The 18,457-nt window shown below is 32.8% G+C and overlaps 1 non-coding gene across 1 annotated transcript; it reads right to left on the bottom strand.

Moving 5' to 3' along the window:
* Nucleotides 1-855: 855 nt before the first annotated feature.
* On the bottom strand, nucleotides 856-938 carry TRNAL-UAA (transfer RNA leucine (anticodon UAA)). Its single transcript has one exon. It is a non-coding gene; the product is annotated as a tRNA-Leu (tRNA).
* Nucleotides 939-18,457: the final 17,519 nt, after the last annotated feature.

Raw genomic sequence — 18,457 nt, 5'->3', positions numbered from 1 at the left:
TGGATGTTTTTAAGGTTAAACTATTTGATCTCATGCTATTGCACATTGAATTAGTAAGCATTTGGGAATTTCATATTGTCCCGTCTGTATCGCAAATACATGTAACGTGACATTTCGTCACGTTAAAACATATAAAAAGTTTTCTTCTAATGTTGAAATTATATTTCAAACATTTTGACTAATAATTAATAGCCCAACGTATTTAGGAATTTTTGCACTTAATTTTAATTTTAAAATATATAATAACTTTTTCAAAATAAAATATATAATAACTAATATTGAGGGTAAAATGTAGGGAAATTTATACTTGAAAAATTATTTACAACTATAAGTAATGATTTAGAATTATGTCAAACTAGTAAAATCGGTATTTTTAATATATTTTAAAGATTGAAATTTATAGATTAGGCGTCTAGGATATATTTTCTAGGGTTTAATGAATTAGATTTAGAATTTTTAAATTAAGATGTAAAATCATAGTATAGAAAATAATGACATATTAAGAATTAAGTTTAATAATATGATTTAATTGTAATTTTATAGTTATTTATGATATTCATGTATTTGACCTAAAATGTATTTATATAAACTCTAATCTATTAATATTATGATCTCCTAAATTTAAATTTCAATATAAAATTGTGTAATATATTAGTGTAACGTTGAAATTCATTAATTTTTTTTTGACAAATATATAATTTTGATAACTTTAATATCAGTAAAGATATTTATTAGTGTCACGTAAAATATAGTAAATGTCTATTTTATATTTCATTATGGTTATCAATGTTTATGTGAACACTCTTATTATAGAAAAAAGGTAAAAATTTTAATATTTTTTTTCTATAAAAATATTGCTGGCTATGGGGTTCGAACCCATACGCACTTATGTGCAGAAGATCTTAAGTCTTCCCCCTTAACCTCTCGGGCAAACCAGCAAGAGATATGTTAAAAAGTTAAAAGAAAAATACAATACTAGATATTAATTGAAATCCTTTCGAGTTTAATAATAATAAGGATAATGGGTAAAAATACTCCTAACTTTTACAATTAGGAGTAATTTTATCACTAACATTTAGAATAGTGCAATTTACCACTAACATTAGTATTTAGAAGTAATTTTACGCATAATAATGGCTAATTGGGTTAATTGCAGATATTATTATAAAACACAAATATTTTGTTTCTTTTTTTAATAGAAATTGGGACGAGACAGAACTTAGACGAGGTGAGCACCCATGGCTCAAGAACTGTCAAACCATAATATATTAATAAAAGAAAAAAGTGAGTGTTTCTTATTCTGCACCAGTTGCATATCAGTTGGTTTTAAAAACAATTCCATTTTTTTACTAGTTTAGTAATATAATTGGTGATTAATACTTTTAAATATGAAACATTGAATTTTTTTATCCAACTCATACAAAATACAATATAATTAATTTTTAGCTTTTTTTTTCCACATTCATTCATATGTTTGTGATCTGTTACTGATAAATGATAAAATGATGCACACGTGAAGTGTAGATAACAAGATTTATGGCAGAAATAACAATTTGATAAATTGTTTTTTAAATTGATCCAACTTATCAATGTTAGGGGTAAATTTGATTTTTGCTGTCAAAGTAAAAGGTAAAATTGCACCAATTTAAACATTAAGAATAAAATTTGTCACGTCCGTGACTAAATTTCTAGAATTTATATTTTGATATTAGTATATATGATAATTATTAGGTGTGTGATTTTTATTTGGTGCTATAGGAAAAGTTTGGAGTTAATTTGAGGGTTTTATGTGTAAATTAAAAGTTTAGGGTAATTTTAAAAAGATTATATAAAGATAGAGGATCAAACTGAATTTTATCCAGATTTGGATATATATTTCTAGAGAATCCTCGTGATCATCATCATGTTTTCATTTTTCTTTCTCCTGCCTCTTCATCTCATTCATCGTTCCTGAACCATTTCTTCACCGTTTCTTTGATTTATGGATTTCGACCGTCCGAATTACTTGAAATTGGAATCATAGCATCCTTATACATATATCTAAGTCCTAGCCGAAGAGTTTTTGAGTTTCGGCAGTGTTTGGAGGAAAATGGCTTAGATAGAGTTTAGAGGCGAATTGAACGGGTTTGTGGTTTTCAATTAATAGCCAAGGTAAGTTAACTATCAACTATATTTTGAGTTTTATGTATATAGATATATATAATCAAAGAATTTTCAGAAATTGATATTTCAGGGTTTATACTGGTATTTGTAAAATTTAGGGTTTTTCCTGATTTTGCTTTTTATTGTGAAATTATGGTTCAAATGAAGCTATTCACTATGCTTCTATGTAAATTTCAGATTTTACTTGATTATATTGATTTAAGGCTTAATTTGGTTGATTTACATATATACATATATGTTTTGGGTTTCAATATATATCTATATTGAACAAAATGAATTTGATGATTTCTTACGAATCGTTTTTGGATTGAGAAATCTGTTGCGGTTATTATTATTATTATTTTTGGTTGAAGTCCAAATATGATTTTTATGATACAAAAGGGCTAATTGAAGCCAAATGATTTTTGGTTATCAAATAGTTTGGAATTTGATTGTGAAAGGATATTTGAGTACGTTATGATTTTATGATTTTAGGATTTATATCCATCGAGAGTTATCCGGATCGGTGGTTCCATATTTGAAGACCATGTTCAGTGAGGGACATGGCATGTGTACACAGTTTGAAGACCTATTGGGTATGACAAAGAAGTGCTGGGTAAGACCATATGGGATAGGCAATGTTAAGAGACGTCTCGACTATATATGTGGTTATTATGGATTGATACTTAAGGGGAGAAACTCGAGGATGGATACAATGTTTTAAGTTCATTTGGATTATGTTTTTCGTTATGATTGATTTTGATATAAGGTTTTACGTTTCATTGATTACGATTTGGGTTTGATAAAACGCTTATTTGATTATACTATTTAATAAGGTTTTGAACTCAAGAGTCGATACAAGATTATATATTTTTGGTTTTTGGTTTATTACTTTGACTATATGATGAACTTTGGTTTTGAGTATATTTAATAATGTTTTGATTAAATCCTTTTCTAAAGGTATATATGTAGCTATGTTAAGTAAAGTTGGTTTTTATAGCTGCTAGTTTCTTACTGAGATTTTTATCTCACGTTTTTAAATGTTTTAATGTTTTTAGGTGATAAAGTACAGGATATAGAGAAGGTTACCGGCCGATTAGGCGAGGTTGGAGACTCATAAGTGTTGATTGTGATCTTTCTATTTCACGCCCGATGCCGATTGAGGTTATTTAGGGTCGGGTGTGACAGTTTGGTATCAGAGCTCTAGGTTAAATTCTTCGGACCTAAGGTTGATAGTAATTGAGGAATATGGATATGTGGTAATACCTAAGAAATAATTGATAGTCATTGAGGAATATAGATATGTGGTGATAGCTAAGAAATAATCGATAGTAATTGAGGAATATAGATATTTGGTGAAAGCTAAGAAATAATTGGGAATTTTTCGAGGATTAAGTAACTAGCTAATGAGGGGTAGAAATGAGATTTGATGATTAGTAAAATATTGGGTTTATGAACATCTAGAGATAATAGAGAATTGTATATATATGTGTTGCGGGAGAATCAGATTCGTATCTGAATAGTATGATGTATTTTTCGACCAGATATAGGATGAATCTGTCATAGAGTCCTAAATGAAAGTTCTTTATTTTTGCCTGACGTTTCTAAAGGTTTTTGAATCGCCTTAATCGGACTCCGTGTGAAAAAGTTATGCTGGAAACGGCATATGTTGATCATTTTAGCTTTAAACCAGACTTTGGTTTTTGTTTGGTTTTTCTGCTTAGTATGACTTGGAATTGATATTTGAGAGTTTCAAATATGATTTTTATGATACAAAAGGGCTAATTGAAGCCAAATGATTTTTGGTTATCAAATAGTTTGGAATTTGATTGTGAAAGGATATTTGAGTACGTTATGATTTTATGATTTTATGATTTATATCCATCGAGAGTTATCCGGATCGGTGGTTCCATATTTGAAGACCATGTTCAGTGAGGGACATGGCCTGTGTACACAATTTGAAGACCTATTGGGTATGGCAAAGAAGTGTTGGGTAAGACCATATGGGATAGGCAATGTTAAGAGACGTCTCGACTATATATGTGGTTATTATGGATTGATACTTAAGGGGAGAAACTCGAGGATGGATACAATGTTTTAAGTTCATTTGGATTATGTTTTTCGTTATGATTGATTTTGATATAAGGTTTTACGTTTCATTGATTACGATTTGGGTTTGATAAAACGCTTATTTGATTATACTATTTAATAATGTTTTGAACTCAAGAGTCGATATAAGTATATATTTTTGGTTTTTGGTTTATTACTTTGACTATATGATGAACTTTGGTTTTGAGTATATTTAATAATGTTTTGATTAAATCCGTTTCTAAATGTATATATGTAATTATGTTAAGTAAAGTTGGTTTTTATAGCTGCTAGTTTCTTACTGAGATTTTTATCTCACGCATAAACCTCAACATTAACATCACCAATATAAATTTCCTATCAATAAGACTAATTTCCATAAAATTTTAATATCAATATCACTCTTATAAGTCTCCATTTGACTCCTTAAAATTAATCCAGCTAATATGCTTTTTTTTCCAAACTCCAAATATATCTGTACATCCATAAAAGTCAATAAATCTATAATATCCTTAGAATTTCTTATTTGACCTATAAACACTCAATTCGATCCTTATATAATCTGAAACCATATTCATACAAATTTCAACTAAAAATAACTTCTTTCATCTTTATCTCTTAATTTGTTACCTCAAACTGTGCTTAAGATAATAAAAATTTATCCTCAAAATTCATATCTTAATTATTTTCTCAAACATCAAATATATTCTCCCATTTTACTTCTCATTGATCACTACTATCGGTATCTCTCTAAACATCATTTATATAACTCTCAATAATTCTAAACCTCAACCCGATAAAGTTCAACAATAAATCTGCACTTGGAATTCGGATATTATTTATTCCACTTAAGATTCCATATCTTATTAAACTCCTATCATAATCTCCAATTAATCAACCTCCAAAATAATTAATTGGCATCTCTATATTTTCGCTTTCTTAATCACATATATATTATCTTCAAAAATTAAGAGTTACTAAGAGTTATGTATAAGTTTGTGATCTTCGAGATTATTTGCGGAATAAAATTTAGATTCGAGAATGTGAATTTCGAGGACGAAATTTTCTTAAGGTGGGGAGAATTGTCACGTCCGTGACTAAATTTCTAGAATTTATATTTTGATATTAGTATATCAAAAGAGTATATAAAGATAGAGGATGTAGAGAAGGTTACCGACCGATTAGGCGAGGTTGGAGACTCATAAGTGTTGATTGTGATCTTTTTATTTCACGCCCGATGCCGATTGAGGTCATTTAGGGGCGGGTGTGACAAAATTACTTTTGGATGTCAATATTAAGGGGTTTTTTTTTACATTATCTCTTATAACAACTAGGGTAAAGTAAAAAAAAAAAAACGTTGTAATTTCACGTTTTGTCTAACGGGTAACTGTGAAATTTATTTTGTCCAAACAGGAAGTGAGATTTACATATACGTGTTTGATAAAAGTGAAACCACTGAGAATTTTTGTTGGAGATTACCTAATAACTATATATCTTGGTCATGTTTGGGAATTAGCTGTTAGCTGATTACATTAGCTGATTTGACTAGTTGTTTGTGTAGACCTGTTTGGTAAAAATTAGCTGATTGATAATAGCAGTTTGTGCAAAAAGACGAATAAGAACATTTTTTTTTTTAATTTTAGGACCTACAAACTAAAAGTAGGGTTAAAGAAGTCCATTAATTTGAATATTGCAAAACGCTAATTGAAAAAGCTCCTATAACACTCCACCAAAACCTCTCTTCCGAACCTCTCTCCACCAAACACTCCAATCAGCGGTTTCAGTGGTCAAACAGCTAAAGTTGGTCAACACCGCTCTTTTTATCCCAAAACACTCTTTACCAAACAGGGTCCTTGTTAAGTATTTTTCCAAAAAGCTCCTATATCAGTGGTCAAACTACTGATATCTTGTTAACCAGACACTCTAATTATATTGGAGTGAGTGAACCTTTGTAGTTGTAAAGAATATGAGCTAACTGAAAAAATTGAAAAGATGAGGGACTTAGGATGTTATTTTCCTTATTTATTTTGAGAATGATTCTTTTTAAAATGATTTTGGGTATATATGGGGAAGTCAATGTCGATCCCAATTGGCTAACTATTTATGGGAGAACATAATATTAACTTCAAGTGGTAAAAATAATGGGATGATATTCATGTCTCAACCAATCACGTGCAAGTCATGTGCGTGTCTCATTTTTTAAAAGTTTATGCATGTCATTGTCACAATTCCTTATGATTCTTGATGCAATTTTCATTTTATTTATTTTTCTTGGTGCCTATTTATCCAAAAATTAAAGTTGAGATAGATACTCAATGAAAAAAAAAAAACACTAATAGGTTTAATGTTTATAAATGCTTAATGCTTCTTCAGCCCCTTTAACTTGTTTAAATTGGTTATTTTACCACTCCAACTCATCGAATGTTTTATTTACCTCCTTAACTCCATAAAAATGGTATTTCTTACACCCTTAACTTGTCCGAATTTGCCATTTTACCCCTTATGAACTCATCGAATATCCTATTTACCCCCTTAACTCCATAAAAGTGGTATTTCTCACAACTTATGATCTTATTTACCCTCTTAACTCCATAAAAATGGTATTTCTTATCCTTTTATAGTAGTCAAAAAAGTTGAAAAGAGAAAGAACGAATAAAAAATACAAATAACAATAACATTAATATAAACAAGTTAAATACATTATATGTAGGGATAATGTACTAAAATAAGCCTATTATTTTTAGGAAAGTATCAATTTAGGTTCCACTTACAAAATAGCATAAATATAGATTTAAGGTTTAAAAAAAGTTATCAATTTAGGCTTCGATAACGGATTATAAGGGGTGAAAAATACCACTTTTATGGAGTTAAGGGGGTAAATGAAACATTCTGTAAGTTGGAGGGATAAATGGACAAGTTGAGGGGGTGAGAAATACCACTTTTATGGAGTTAATGGGGTAAATAGGACATTCGATGACTTAAGGGGATAAAATGACCAATTTGGACAAGTTAAGGGAGTTGGGGAAGCATTAAACCGTTTATAAAAGAGTACTAATTTAAGTATCGATAACAAAACGTTACTGGAGATATAATAGATATACGGGAAAAATAATATGTATAATGGAGATAGAGAAAGAAATGTAGAAATATCATGAATTTCCTTAATTAGGGTTAGACCTGAAACCTTCTATTTATAGTTACAAGAGTTAGTTTATGATTAGGAATACACAATACGTGTTATGGACAATTATAAACACTAACTAGATAAAAATCTAATTAAGAGATAATATGTAACATTATCTCTAACACCCCTCTTCAAGCCGATAGCGAGCACGAACAAAAAGGCGAGAGCGAATCATAGCAACGCGAGCAGTATAGCTAGCGGCTTAATGAGAATATCCACAACTTGATCATCAGTTGGAATAAAGTGAACGCTGAGAAATCCACTATGAACTTGTTCGCGAAGAAAATTATAATGAAGCTCAATGTGCTTTGTTCGAGCATGAAACACTGGATTCAAAGTGAGATAGATTGCCCCAACGTTATCACACCAAAGTTGAATAAGTGTAAAGTAGAGGAAATTCTAATACCAAGAGCAACCACTTAAACCATAGAAACTCAGATGTGGCCGGTGGCGGATCCCGGAATCGACATTCGGGGGGCTAATTTTAGTCCGGTTTTTAATTTTTCGAAGTCCATCTTCTTTTAACCTTCTTTAGCACACTTAAACTTTATGGTTTTTGTATGTTAGCTAAAAATTGTAATCTTTTTACACTTTTTTTTTTATATTTTTAGCTATAATTTTTTTATAATTTTCATAAAATTTAATTTAGAAATTAAGTTAATTGAATCTCAAAAAGTAAGAAATTGATTTTTTTATAGAAAATTGATTTGTTTTATTGAAAAGTGATAATAAATTCTTAAAAAATGAGATATAATAAAAATAACTTCATATAAAACAAAAAATGAGATATAATAAAAATAATTTCATATAAAATAAAAAATGAGCTTAGTGTGGTTTTGAATCCACGACCTCTCATCTTAAAACAAGACTCATAACCAACTCAACTACTTTAAATTTTTAAGATAATACTGCATAGGTTAAATATATACTAACATCTGAGGGGCTACACGGGACAAAAATAACGGTACTCAAGGGCGAGCCGATGGCCGGGAGGGCTTCAGCCCCCCTAAACTCTAGGCTGGATCCGCCTCTAGCTGTGGCATTAGCAACAACTTTATATTTACTTTCAGTTTAAAATCGATCAATGATTATAGGAAAACTGTAAAAACGTTACTTCAAATTGTAAAAAAATATAATTTACATGAATAACGTCTTTTTAACTATATTAGATATTCACAACTAACTAATTTGATATGTGATGACTAATATATCTAAATAAAAATTCAAGGAATAAACTGAAAAATGAAAGATGGAGGGATTTATAGAATAATCAAAATTCTTTTTAATCTTGAAAAAAAGAATGAAGCAGATATGAAAATCTCGAAAATCAAATCATTTGTAGTAGTTATTAGCATTGACTAATGCAGACTGACCAAGTAAATTTGATCAATTACTATTAGATTTAACCTTATTAAAATTTAACGGTGGAGATTAAAATCATCGTTTCACATTTCTTTAATCTAATGGTGACTGATCAAATTCACTTGCTCAGTCACTGATATTCCTAAATTATCATATATTAACAATTAATCACTAGTAAAATTAAGGTGAGACAAACAAATCATTTCATCATTTTTCCATTTTTTTACTTAAAGTTTTATTATGGACCGGGATTAGTATTAATCTTCAAATTCAAATGATGTCACATCAATAATTAAACTGATGTGACATTATTTAAAGATAAATTTACATAGAAATATAATTTTTAAAAATTATTTACAATTACGTCAAATCATGATTTGAATTATACCAAACCAATAAAATCAGTATTTTTTATATATTTTAAAGATTGGAATTTATAAATTACGAGCATAAAATATATTTTTTAGAATTTGAATTTATGAATTAAAATATTAAAACATACTTATTTTATGATTTTTAACATAGTTAGAATTAGGTTTTATAATATGATGTAACTGTAAATTTTTTATGTAATTTTTCTAACTAAAGTGATTTTCAGGTAAATAGCTCTTAAAATTTTCATTTTTTCTTATTTCCAAAAATTGGGTAAATTACACTCATGGCCACTGGACTATACTCATTTTCACATTATGGCTTCTGAACTAAATTTCTTCCCGGTATGGCCATCGAATTTTATACTTTGTTACACCGATAACCACTATCACCGTTGACCACGAATTTTCAACCTTTGACTCTACTTTTAACCGGTTGTCTCTCTCTTGTTATCCTTCTAAAACCTCAAATTACCATTTCATCCTTCCTTTCTCTCCCTTTTCTCTTTCTCTCTCTGTCTCTCTCTCATATGTATCTAGTCTCCACACCATTCTCGACCAGGCAATCCCTTTGTCTCCACTAATTTCACTCCATCTTCTCACACAAAATCTCAGTCTCCTCCATTTCTAGCTAAGCTTTTCTACCTAAAAATAAGCATTTTACCTAATTTCTTCCTCTCATCGCCATCATAAAACCCCTCTCTTCCTGCCTTTTTCTTTTCATATTAATTCCCATTAGGACCACACTCCACTTTCTTCCCAAAACACATCAAAATGATAGCAAAGCTTGTTTTTTTTCCATACTCCTCCTCCTCCATTGCACCTCAACAGTTTCTCAGACTCTAGCAGCCGCTCCGACAGCCCAGGCCCAACCAACGTCACCAAAATCCTCGAAAAGTCCGTTCAATTCACCGTCTTCATCCGCCTGATGAAAGACGCACAAGTAGACCTAACATTAAACGCGACAACTTTACCGACTGGTTACCGGCGGCCGCGGTGTCTGATAATATGTTCTCCAATTGAGTTGCGGTGAAATGGAAAGGATGATTTTCTCATGTTGCCGGAAAATCAAGTTGCACTGAAAGTTTTTATTGCACTGAAAATTAAATTAGAATAAAGTTATCAAAAGCTTAATTCCTAGTCGAGAATGGTATCGAGATACAGAGAAGAGAGAAGAGAGAGAAAGAAAGTTAAATTAGAATAAAATTATCAAAAGCTTAATTCTGAGTATGAGGATGAAGATGAGTTACATACGGATTTGGTTTCCAGAATGTAGTGTATTTATTAAGGGCAAAATGGGTAGAAATTTAGTGAGAAAGGGGAAGGGGTAGACAACCGGTCATATTCGTGGTCAAAGGTGGAAAATTTGTGGTCAACGGTGACAGTGGCCACCGGTGTAATAAAATATAAAGTTCGATGGTCATATCGGGAAGAAATTTAGTTCAGTGGCCATAATGTGAAAATGAGTATAGTTCAGTGGCCATGAGTGTAATTTACCCTCCAAAAATTCATTCATTACCGAAAAAGCCATAAGGGGCCTACCCTCAGCCAGATAAGGGCCTTGATCCCCTGGCCTTATGCAAAGCCCATAAATATATATTAAAGTAAGGTAAATTACACCAATGGCTGCTGAGCTTTATCCATTTTAATATTTTTTTTACTGAAATTTAATTTTTAACAGTATAACCACTAAAATTTATATGGACACTCAATTTTAATTAACTCCTCAAAATCACAGTAAGAACCTTAAAATGAAAATATTCAAGAATCAAAGTTGCTCAGAACGACATTTACCATAAAACCATATTTTATATTTTCCAAAATCACATATTTTGGAGCTTTCTCTCTCATCCAAACAACACCTAAATGACCCAAAATGAAAAATTTCAAGAATTAAAATTACTTAGAATATCATTTTTCTTAGAATTTTTTATTTTGAAACATGGTAAGGGTCATTTTGAGACGTTGATTAAAGTTTAGTGACCATTTTTTATTTGGGCTATTTACATGAAATTCATAAATAGCCAAATAAATACAAATCAGTGACATTTAAAAAAAGTATCCACTATTTCTCAAATATGATAAAATTATTACTTGAAATGTCAAGTGATTCCTTAATATTAGGAAACGTTATAGTAGGAATTCTCTAGTAACTGCCAATTGAAAAAGAATTATCTTTAGTTGATATAATTTAAATATTTATTTAACTTAAGCGTAGATTATTTTACAAACTTGAATTTTTGTGTAAATGTTACATTTTATTTTGAGACGATCAATGATCATTTTTCATTTTTTCTGCCTCGATATTTTATTTTGCTATTCAACAGATAATTTAGAACACTTTAAGCTATGATTTTTATTGGGTAAATTACACCAATGGCACCACTGAAACTTTATCCATTTTAATATTAAAGTCACTAAATTTCAATTTTTAACGGTATTGCTATTGAACTTTACATTTTTAACACTGATGACACTCAATGTCTCAAAATGACTGTTGACAGTCTCAAAATAAAAAATTCAAAGAGTTAATAATATTCTAAGGAATTTTAATTCTTGAAACTTTTCGTTTTATCATTTAGGTGTTGTTTAGTTAGGAGAGAGAAAGTGAATTTTTAGAGAGAGAGAGCTCCAACAATTATTTCGAGTAAATAACTTATTAAACACTTCTTCAAATTCTGCTACCCCATTTCACCACAATGAGTCTAATCAATCAATTAATTAGCAAAAATAATAGGATAAATAATTTATTAGTTTCTATTTTTTACTTAACACACTGTTTAGTTTTCGTATTTTTAATACTGCATAGTTTTATCCTTCACTTTCAATTGAATAAATATTAAGTACTAAATAATATATTATTAAAATACAACGAATAAACATTAAGTTACATAAAAAAAATATAAAGATTAATAAGTTATTTACCAAAATATCACTTTCCCACTTTGACACTTTGAGGAAGTGTTTAACATTTTCAAGATTCTGTAATTTTGTTTTAGAAAAAAAAACATTCCTGAATTTTATATATTTTAAATCCTAGTCAATTATTTTTCTACATTAAACTTTTCATCATTGATTCTAATGTTGTAAATTGCGAAATAAGGGAGGAGAAAATCGCGCTTGGAAGAACTTATTCGGAAGAAAATCTATTGTCTTCATTCTAATGTTCCTTCCAAGCCTCTCTCACAAAAAGTAATTCTCATTTAATTAAAATAATATATATTGTGAGTCAATAGGGATCACTTTTTATGGAAGGAACATTGAAATAGAGACATCAGATTTCCTTCCACTGGTTGGTATTTGTTAAGTTATAAATATCAATAAAAAAAATAAGGAAAAAAACGACAGTTAAAAATAAAGTAATAAGAAAATTGAGAAAAGAAAGATTGATTTTATATGAGCTTTGAATATAGATAGAGGAATTATTCCTCTTTCGTTATGAAACCTTTGCGGATTGCAATGGAAAAGCAATTAAAATAGGCAAACAACACACTATATATATATGTAATAATATTAATTTTAATCCATAATTTCTAATGAGGAAGTCGGATCTTTGGAGTCGATCGGATATATGAAGCGAGGTAGTTGCTACTTCGGTCGCTGGACCTGCATCGGGGGACCCCCGGTATACACTCCGATACTAAAGTTAGTAGGAGTATACAAGTAGAGAGATAAAGTAGTTTGTAGAGAGAGAGAGAGAGTCGTACATTTCCTTTGTAGGGGTATTTATAGTGAATGTGGTGGGCTAATGGGCTTAGAAGGCCTTTGATCCATATTCCTTATCAAGTAGTCCCTCCCTTTCAAGAGTCTTTCGAGTATTTATGTGAGGTTCGAAACCTTCTAAGGGCGGTAATGAACGTAATTCTGTTGCTTGAAACGGCTTGTGAATAATAATGGTGCCGATTAGGACAGCTTTATGAATAGTAATGGATGAATATATATATATATATATATATATATATATATATATATATATATATATATATATCAAGGGACGATCTTCGAGGAGTAGATAAATATTTACACGTCGAGGGACGGTCTTCAAGAAACAAATGAAAGACTATATACATGTCGAATGACGGTCTTTGAGAAATAAATGACAATATACACGTCGAATGACGGTCTTCGAGAAATAAATGGTATATACACGTCCGGAGACGGTCTTCGATAAATAGATATAATTGCGTCAATTGAGACGGTTTATGAATATAGGTGCGTCAATTGAGATGACTTATAAATATAATTGCATTAGATGAGACAGCTTATGAATATAATTGCGTCAATGAAGACGGTTTATGAATATAGTTGCGTCAATTGAGACGGCTTATGAATATAATTGCGTCAATTTAAGACGGCTTATGAATAATAATTGCGTCGCTTGGGACGGCTTATGAATAATAATTGTGTCGCTTAGGACGGCTTATGGATAATGGTTGTGTCACTTGGGACGACTTGTGAATAATTGTGGCGTCGCTTGGGACGACTTATAAATGAGAATTGCGTCGCTTGGGACGGCTTATGAAAAATAATGGCGTCGCTTGGGATGACTGTTGAATAATTGCGTCACTTGAGACGGCTTATTTATAATAATGGCTATATACACGTTCGGAGATGGCCTTCGACAAATAGATAAATATAAACGTCCGGAGACGGCCTTCGACAAATAGATAAATATACACGTCCGGAGACGGCCTTCGACAAATAGATGCCTTCGACAAATAGATAAAGATATATATGTCCGGAGACGGTCTTCGACAAATAGATAAAGATATACACGTCCGGAGACGGTCTTTGACAAATAGATAAATATACACGTCCGAAGACGGCCTTCGACAAATAGATAAATATACACGCCCGGAGACGGCCTTCGACAAATAGATAAAGATATAAATATACACGTCCGGAGACGGCCTTCGACAAATAGATAAATATACACGTCCGGAGACGGCCTTCGACAAATAGATAAAGTTATACATGTCCGGAGACGGCTTTCGACAAATAGATAAAGATATACACGTCCGGAGACGGTCTTCGACAAATAGATAAATATACACGTCCGGAGACGGCCTTCGATAAATAGATAAATATAAACGTCCGGAGACGGCCTTCGACAAATAGATAAAGTTATACACGTCTAGAGACGGTCTTCGACAAATAGATAAATATACACGTCTAGAGACGGCCTTCGACAAATAGATAAATATACACGTCCGAAGACAGCTTTCAAGAAATAAATAGATATATCCTTGCAGAGACGATCTTGATGGAATAAGTAGATGTGTCCAGGGACGCTCTTTAAAAATTATAAGTTTCATGTGGAAATAAATGGTGTATGTGTCGGGTATATCCTATGCCATGGATTTCATGCATATTGATTATATCATATGACATGAAGATATAATGGTGTGCTCAAATCTTATGAATATATTGCATATATAATAGTATTTTGTCATATGTCTATAATTAGTATTTTGTAAATATATAAGGTAAGGCTACGTTGATATTGCATGCTTTATCATTTGTGCATGAGCTATTTGATAGCGCAAAGTCTAGCAGTGTGGTAATACGGGTGTTGTTGTGATATGAGTGTACTACGGGACTATGGATGTGGTTTTTCTAAATGCTCTAAATTCACTAGACGTCACTACTTAGGGGCAAGTGTACCCCGTCGTATCAAGTAATAATCCGGTTAAGACCGGGTATCGAATCCACGGGATTTATAATTGCAAATATTAAACGACTCGGTTTTATACTTTATTTAAGCGGTGAATACTTTAAAGGGGTTTTGGTGACGACTACTAACTACTCCTAAACTATTGGTAAGACAGATTTCATATAACAAATACTTTACGAAGTGTAATGGCGACGATAAGTTATAAATATGACAAACAAAGACTCCGAATATATACGATTAATAATCTACTCTTACAAAGATGACTACGTGTAGTTCGACCGACCCGTGAAGTGCTTAGACTACGTGATTCCTAGTCAAGGCGTGTCTAATGCTAGGGATCAGAAACTAGGGCCCGTAAGTTCCGTGGTGTGTCAATTCCTACGATTTCCGGAGCGTCACTTCCGTTAAGGCAACACCTATATGAATCCCTAAAGATAGCCTGAATGGCGTCGGAAATCGCGTTCCCCTACACAATAGTCAATTATAAGTATCAAAGCAAGTAATAAACACTAACACGTATATAGAAACGGAAATTGCAAATCATATATTATAAATATGGAGGATAAAAATGATGGATACAACCAAGCCTAGTACATAGGAAGAGTGCAAGCTAGTTAGCAAGCGAAGAGGGAAGAATCGGCCCTCGAAACTCGCCAACCGGACTCAAGGCCATCGCTTAGGACTTGGAGGTGGAACTTCCGAGCTTGGTGAACGGAGAAGGAACGGAGCTTTGACGGAATGCCGGGATCAACGAACAAGCCCGAAAGGGGAGGGTTTTATTACATAAATCAAATCTAAAACCAAAACTATACAAAGAAAGTGGAGGTCTAGAAGTAGATAGGTAGAAGTCCCCCCAAAATGAGTGCTAGTCACTCTTATTTATACATCAAGCTAGGGGTAGAATTGTAACTTCACAAGGTATAAGTATGGAGTTACATAATTTGGTGCAGAATTCTCAGAACACGCCCTGCGTATGGGAGGAGACGCCCTGCGTGTCTTGCTTTACGCCCCGCGTGTTTGAGCTCCTGGTATTTTATTGCTTGAATTACCCTATGTACGCCCCGTGTGTCCCAAAACACGCCCTGCGTGTGGAAAGTTGACTTGGGGGACAATGCAGTCTGACTTTCAGGATTGTGTTAATCATTTTCTGACAAACACCATACGCCCTGCGTGGTGGTGGACACGCCCTGCGTGTGCTGAGTAGATCCCATGTGGTGGTTCAGGATTGATCAATCATTTCTGACTCGCTTTGTCTGCACGCCCCGCGTGTATGGGACTACGCCCTGCGTGTATTGCATTTTGTACCTGCGAAATATGCTTCTCACGAGCCGAGTTAGCTTGACATTTTATTCTCTAAATTTAACTAAAAATAAAGGAAATTACCCGAAAGCTCGGTTTTTATTTTTATTTCATTATTTTATTAAAACACATTATTTTTGTAATTAAACTTATTTATTTAGCTCGAAAATAAGCCATAAACCACGCTAAAAGATAGGGACGAAACGCCCCTATCACTATTTATCTTGTATGTGTGGGTGGTGAACAAGTGTAATGGAGGCATCCATATGTCAAAATTCAATTAATACAAAGATAATATAAAAATTGACTTGGAGGAAAGGAGCATACATAACCTGTATTATAAGGAGATTGTGTTGATTGGGTGAGGCTTCAATATAAAGAGAAGGTCTCTAACTTCGCAAGTGACTCAGGCTTCAATTTGAATAGGAGCCGTCGACGGGGGAAGTCTTCGGATTAAACCTTTGTTTGGTGTCATTTTGGGAGATAAATAGGGGGTTGGGAGTAGTTAAAATTTATTTACATAGGAGGGGCTGTTTTTGAGCCGCGGTTAAGAATGTGTACCCATTCCAGCGCACTAGGCGCCGGATTGAGTATCCACTGCCCAAGTCAAACTAGCGCAGTTTGTACTATTAAGAACAGTTACCATTCCGGCGCATGTGGCGCCGGAATGGTACAAGATTCCTGACGAAAAGCTGTGAACTAGTCGCAGCTTTCCGCAGAGTATCCATGTCGGCGCTCTATATCAAGATTCTAAATATCAACATATTAATGGAAAGACAACGTACCAGTGCTCCATATCAGATTTTTAATTGTCACATTGTGAAATTTTGTGTTGTAATTGCTCATGAAGTGACGTAGGCAATATCGATGGTATGCCAATGGTTCTCTCCAACCATGGTGTTCACTATTCATTGCATACAAAATTCCAATATGTCAATTTGAAATAACACATAGACCTTCTCGTTGCGTGATATGTTCATGTATGCATTGCATGAACCATCCCCAACTATCTTGATTCTCACTCTCAACTAGTGCAAAAGCAATTGGGAGAATATGTCGATTCCCATCAAATGCGGTCGCCATCAATAATGTGTGTCGATACTTTCCATGCAAAAAAGTTCCATCAACCATTATAACTGGATGACAATGCTTAAACCCCTCAATACATGGCTTGAAACTCCAAAAAAGTCTTTTGAACTCGCGAACACGATAATCCGACACTTCATTCACGATCAACACGCTGACACTACCAGGATTGTAATGACTCAATGCGTTCATGTAGCGAGGCAATTTATTATATGATTCCTCCCAATTTCCATAAATCGCCAATAATGCCTTGCTCTTGGCAAACCAAGCTTTCTTATAAGAAATCGTGTATTGATATTGAGTTCTTATATTCCCAATTATAGCACTCACTCACAATAATGGTGACTCACGAAGCATCTCCAATATACAACCCATTATTATGCTAGAATCGAGCTTATTGTGATCCTATGTGAGAAGAGATGCGATACAAGTATGCGGATCCCCATACTTAGTGATACACCAATACCCTAGTTTTTCTTTTAGAATCGCCTTCATCCTCCAACGACAGTTTCCATCGATACATTTCACAACATACTTGTGCAGTTTTGATTCTAATGTAGCAAAAGTGACATTCCTTTTAATGGAATATCTCTTAACTGCCGCTTGGACATCTTGTTTTCCAACAAAGACCATGCCTACCTTCAGCTCCGATACTCCATCCCATATGGCCATACCATCAATTTGGTTGGGCTCTCCCAACCCAATGTCTGAATCTGCAAGATTCATATAATGAGAGGCTGGAAACACAAATTCTGATAATGGGGGTATTGTTGGTGCGCCATAAAAAAAGGGCACTTCAGGGACTCCGACATTCAAATCAATCATCCCCGTTGTCACATTCACTACCTCATTTTAGATGCTTCTACCATCCCCATCATTTTCATCATTGAACTCATCATCATTGTATTCGGCATGATCGAAATCATCATCTTCAGATCCAATTCCGTCGGGCGATATACAACCCAAATCAACATCTTCTTCCAAATCGACTTCTTCAATCATCGCCATTTGTCTGCTACTGCTTGCGCCATATGTTTGATGTCCACTACTGCTTACGCCATGTGTATGATGTCCACTACTGGTTGTGCCATATGTCTGATCATTGTACCCACTATGTCCGACTCCACTTGGAACACTTGGACCAACCTCAAATGGACTCTTCATTGCATAATGGAGGAAATCATTTAACGTATCATGTGGATTATGATATAAGCCACCGACATTTGATGGACCCTGACCATCCCAATTAGA

Source organism: Euphorbia lathyris, chromosome 5, assembly GCF_963576675.1.
Source record: "Euphorbia lathyris chromosome 5, ddEupLath1.1, whole genome shotgun sequence".
Classification (NCBI taxonomy): domain Eukaryota; kingdom Viridiplantae; phylum Streptophyta; class Magnoliopsida; order Malpighiales; family Euphorbiaceae; genus Euphorbia; species Euphorbia lathyris.
Note: the sequence above shows the minus strand (reverse complement) of the source record. Positions and strands in the feature narration are given on the sequence as shown.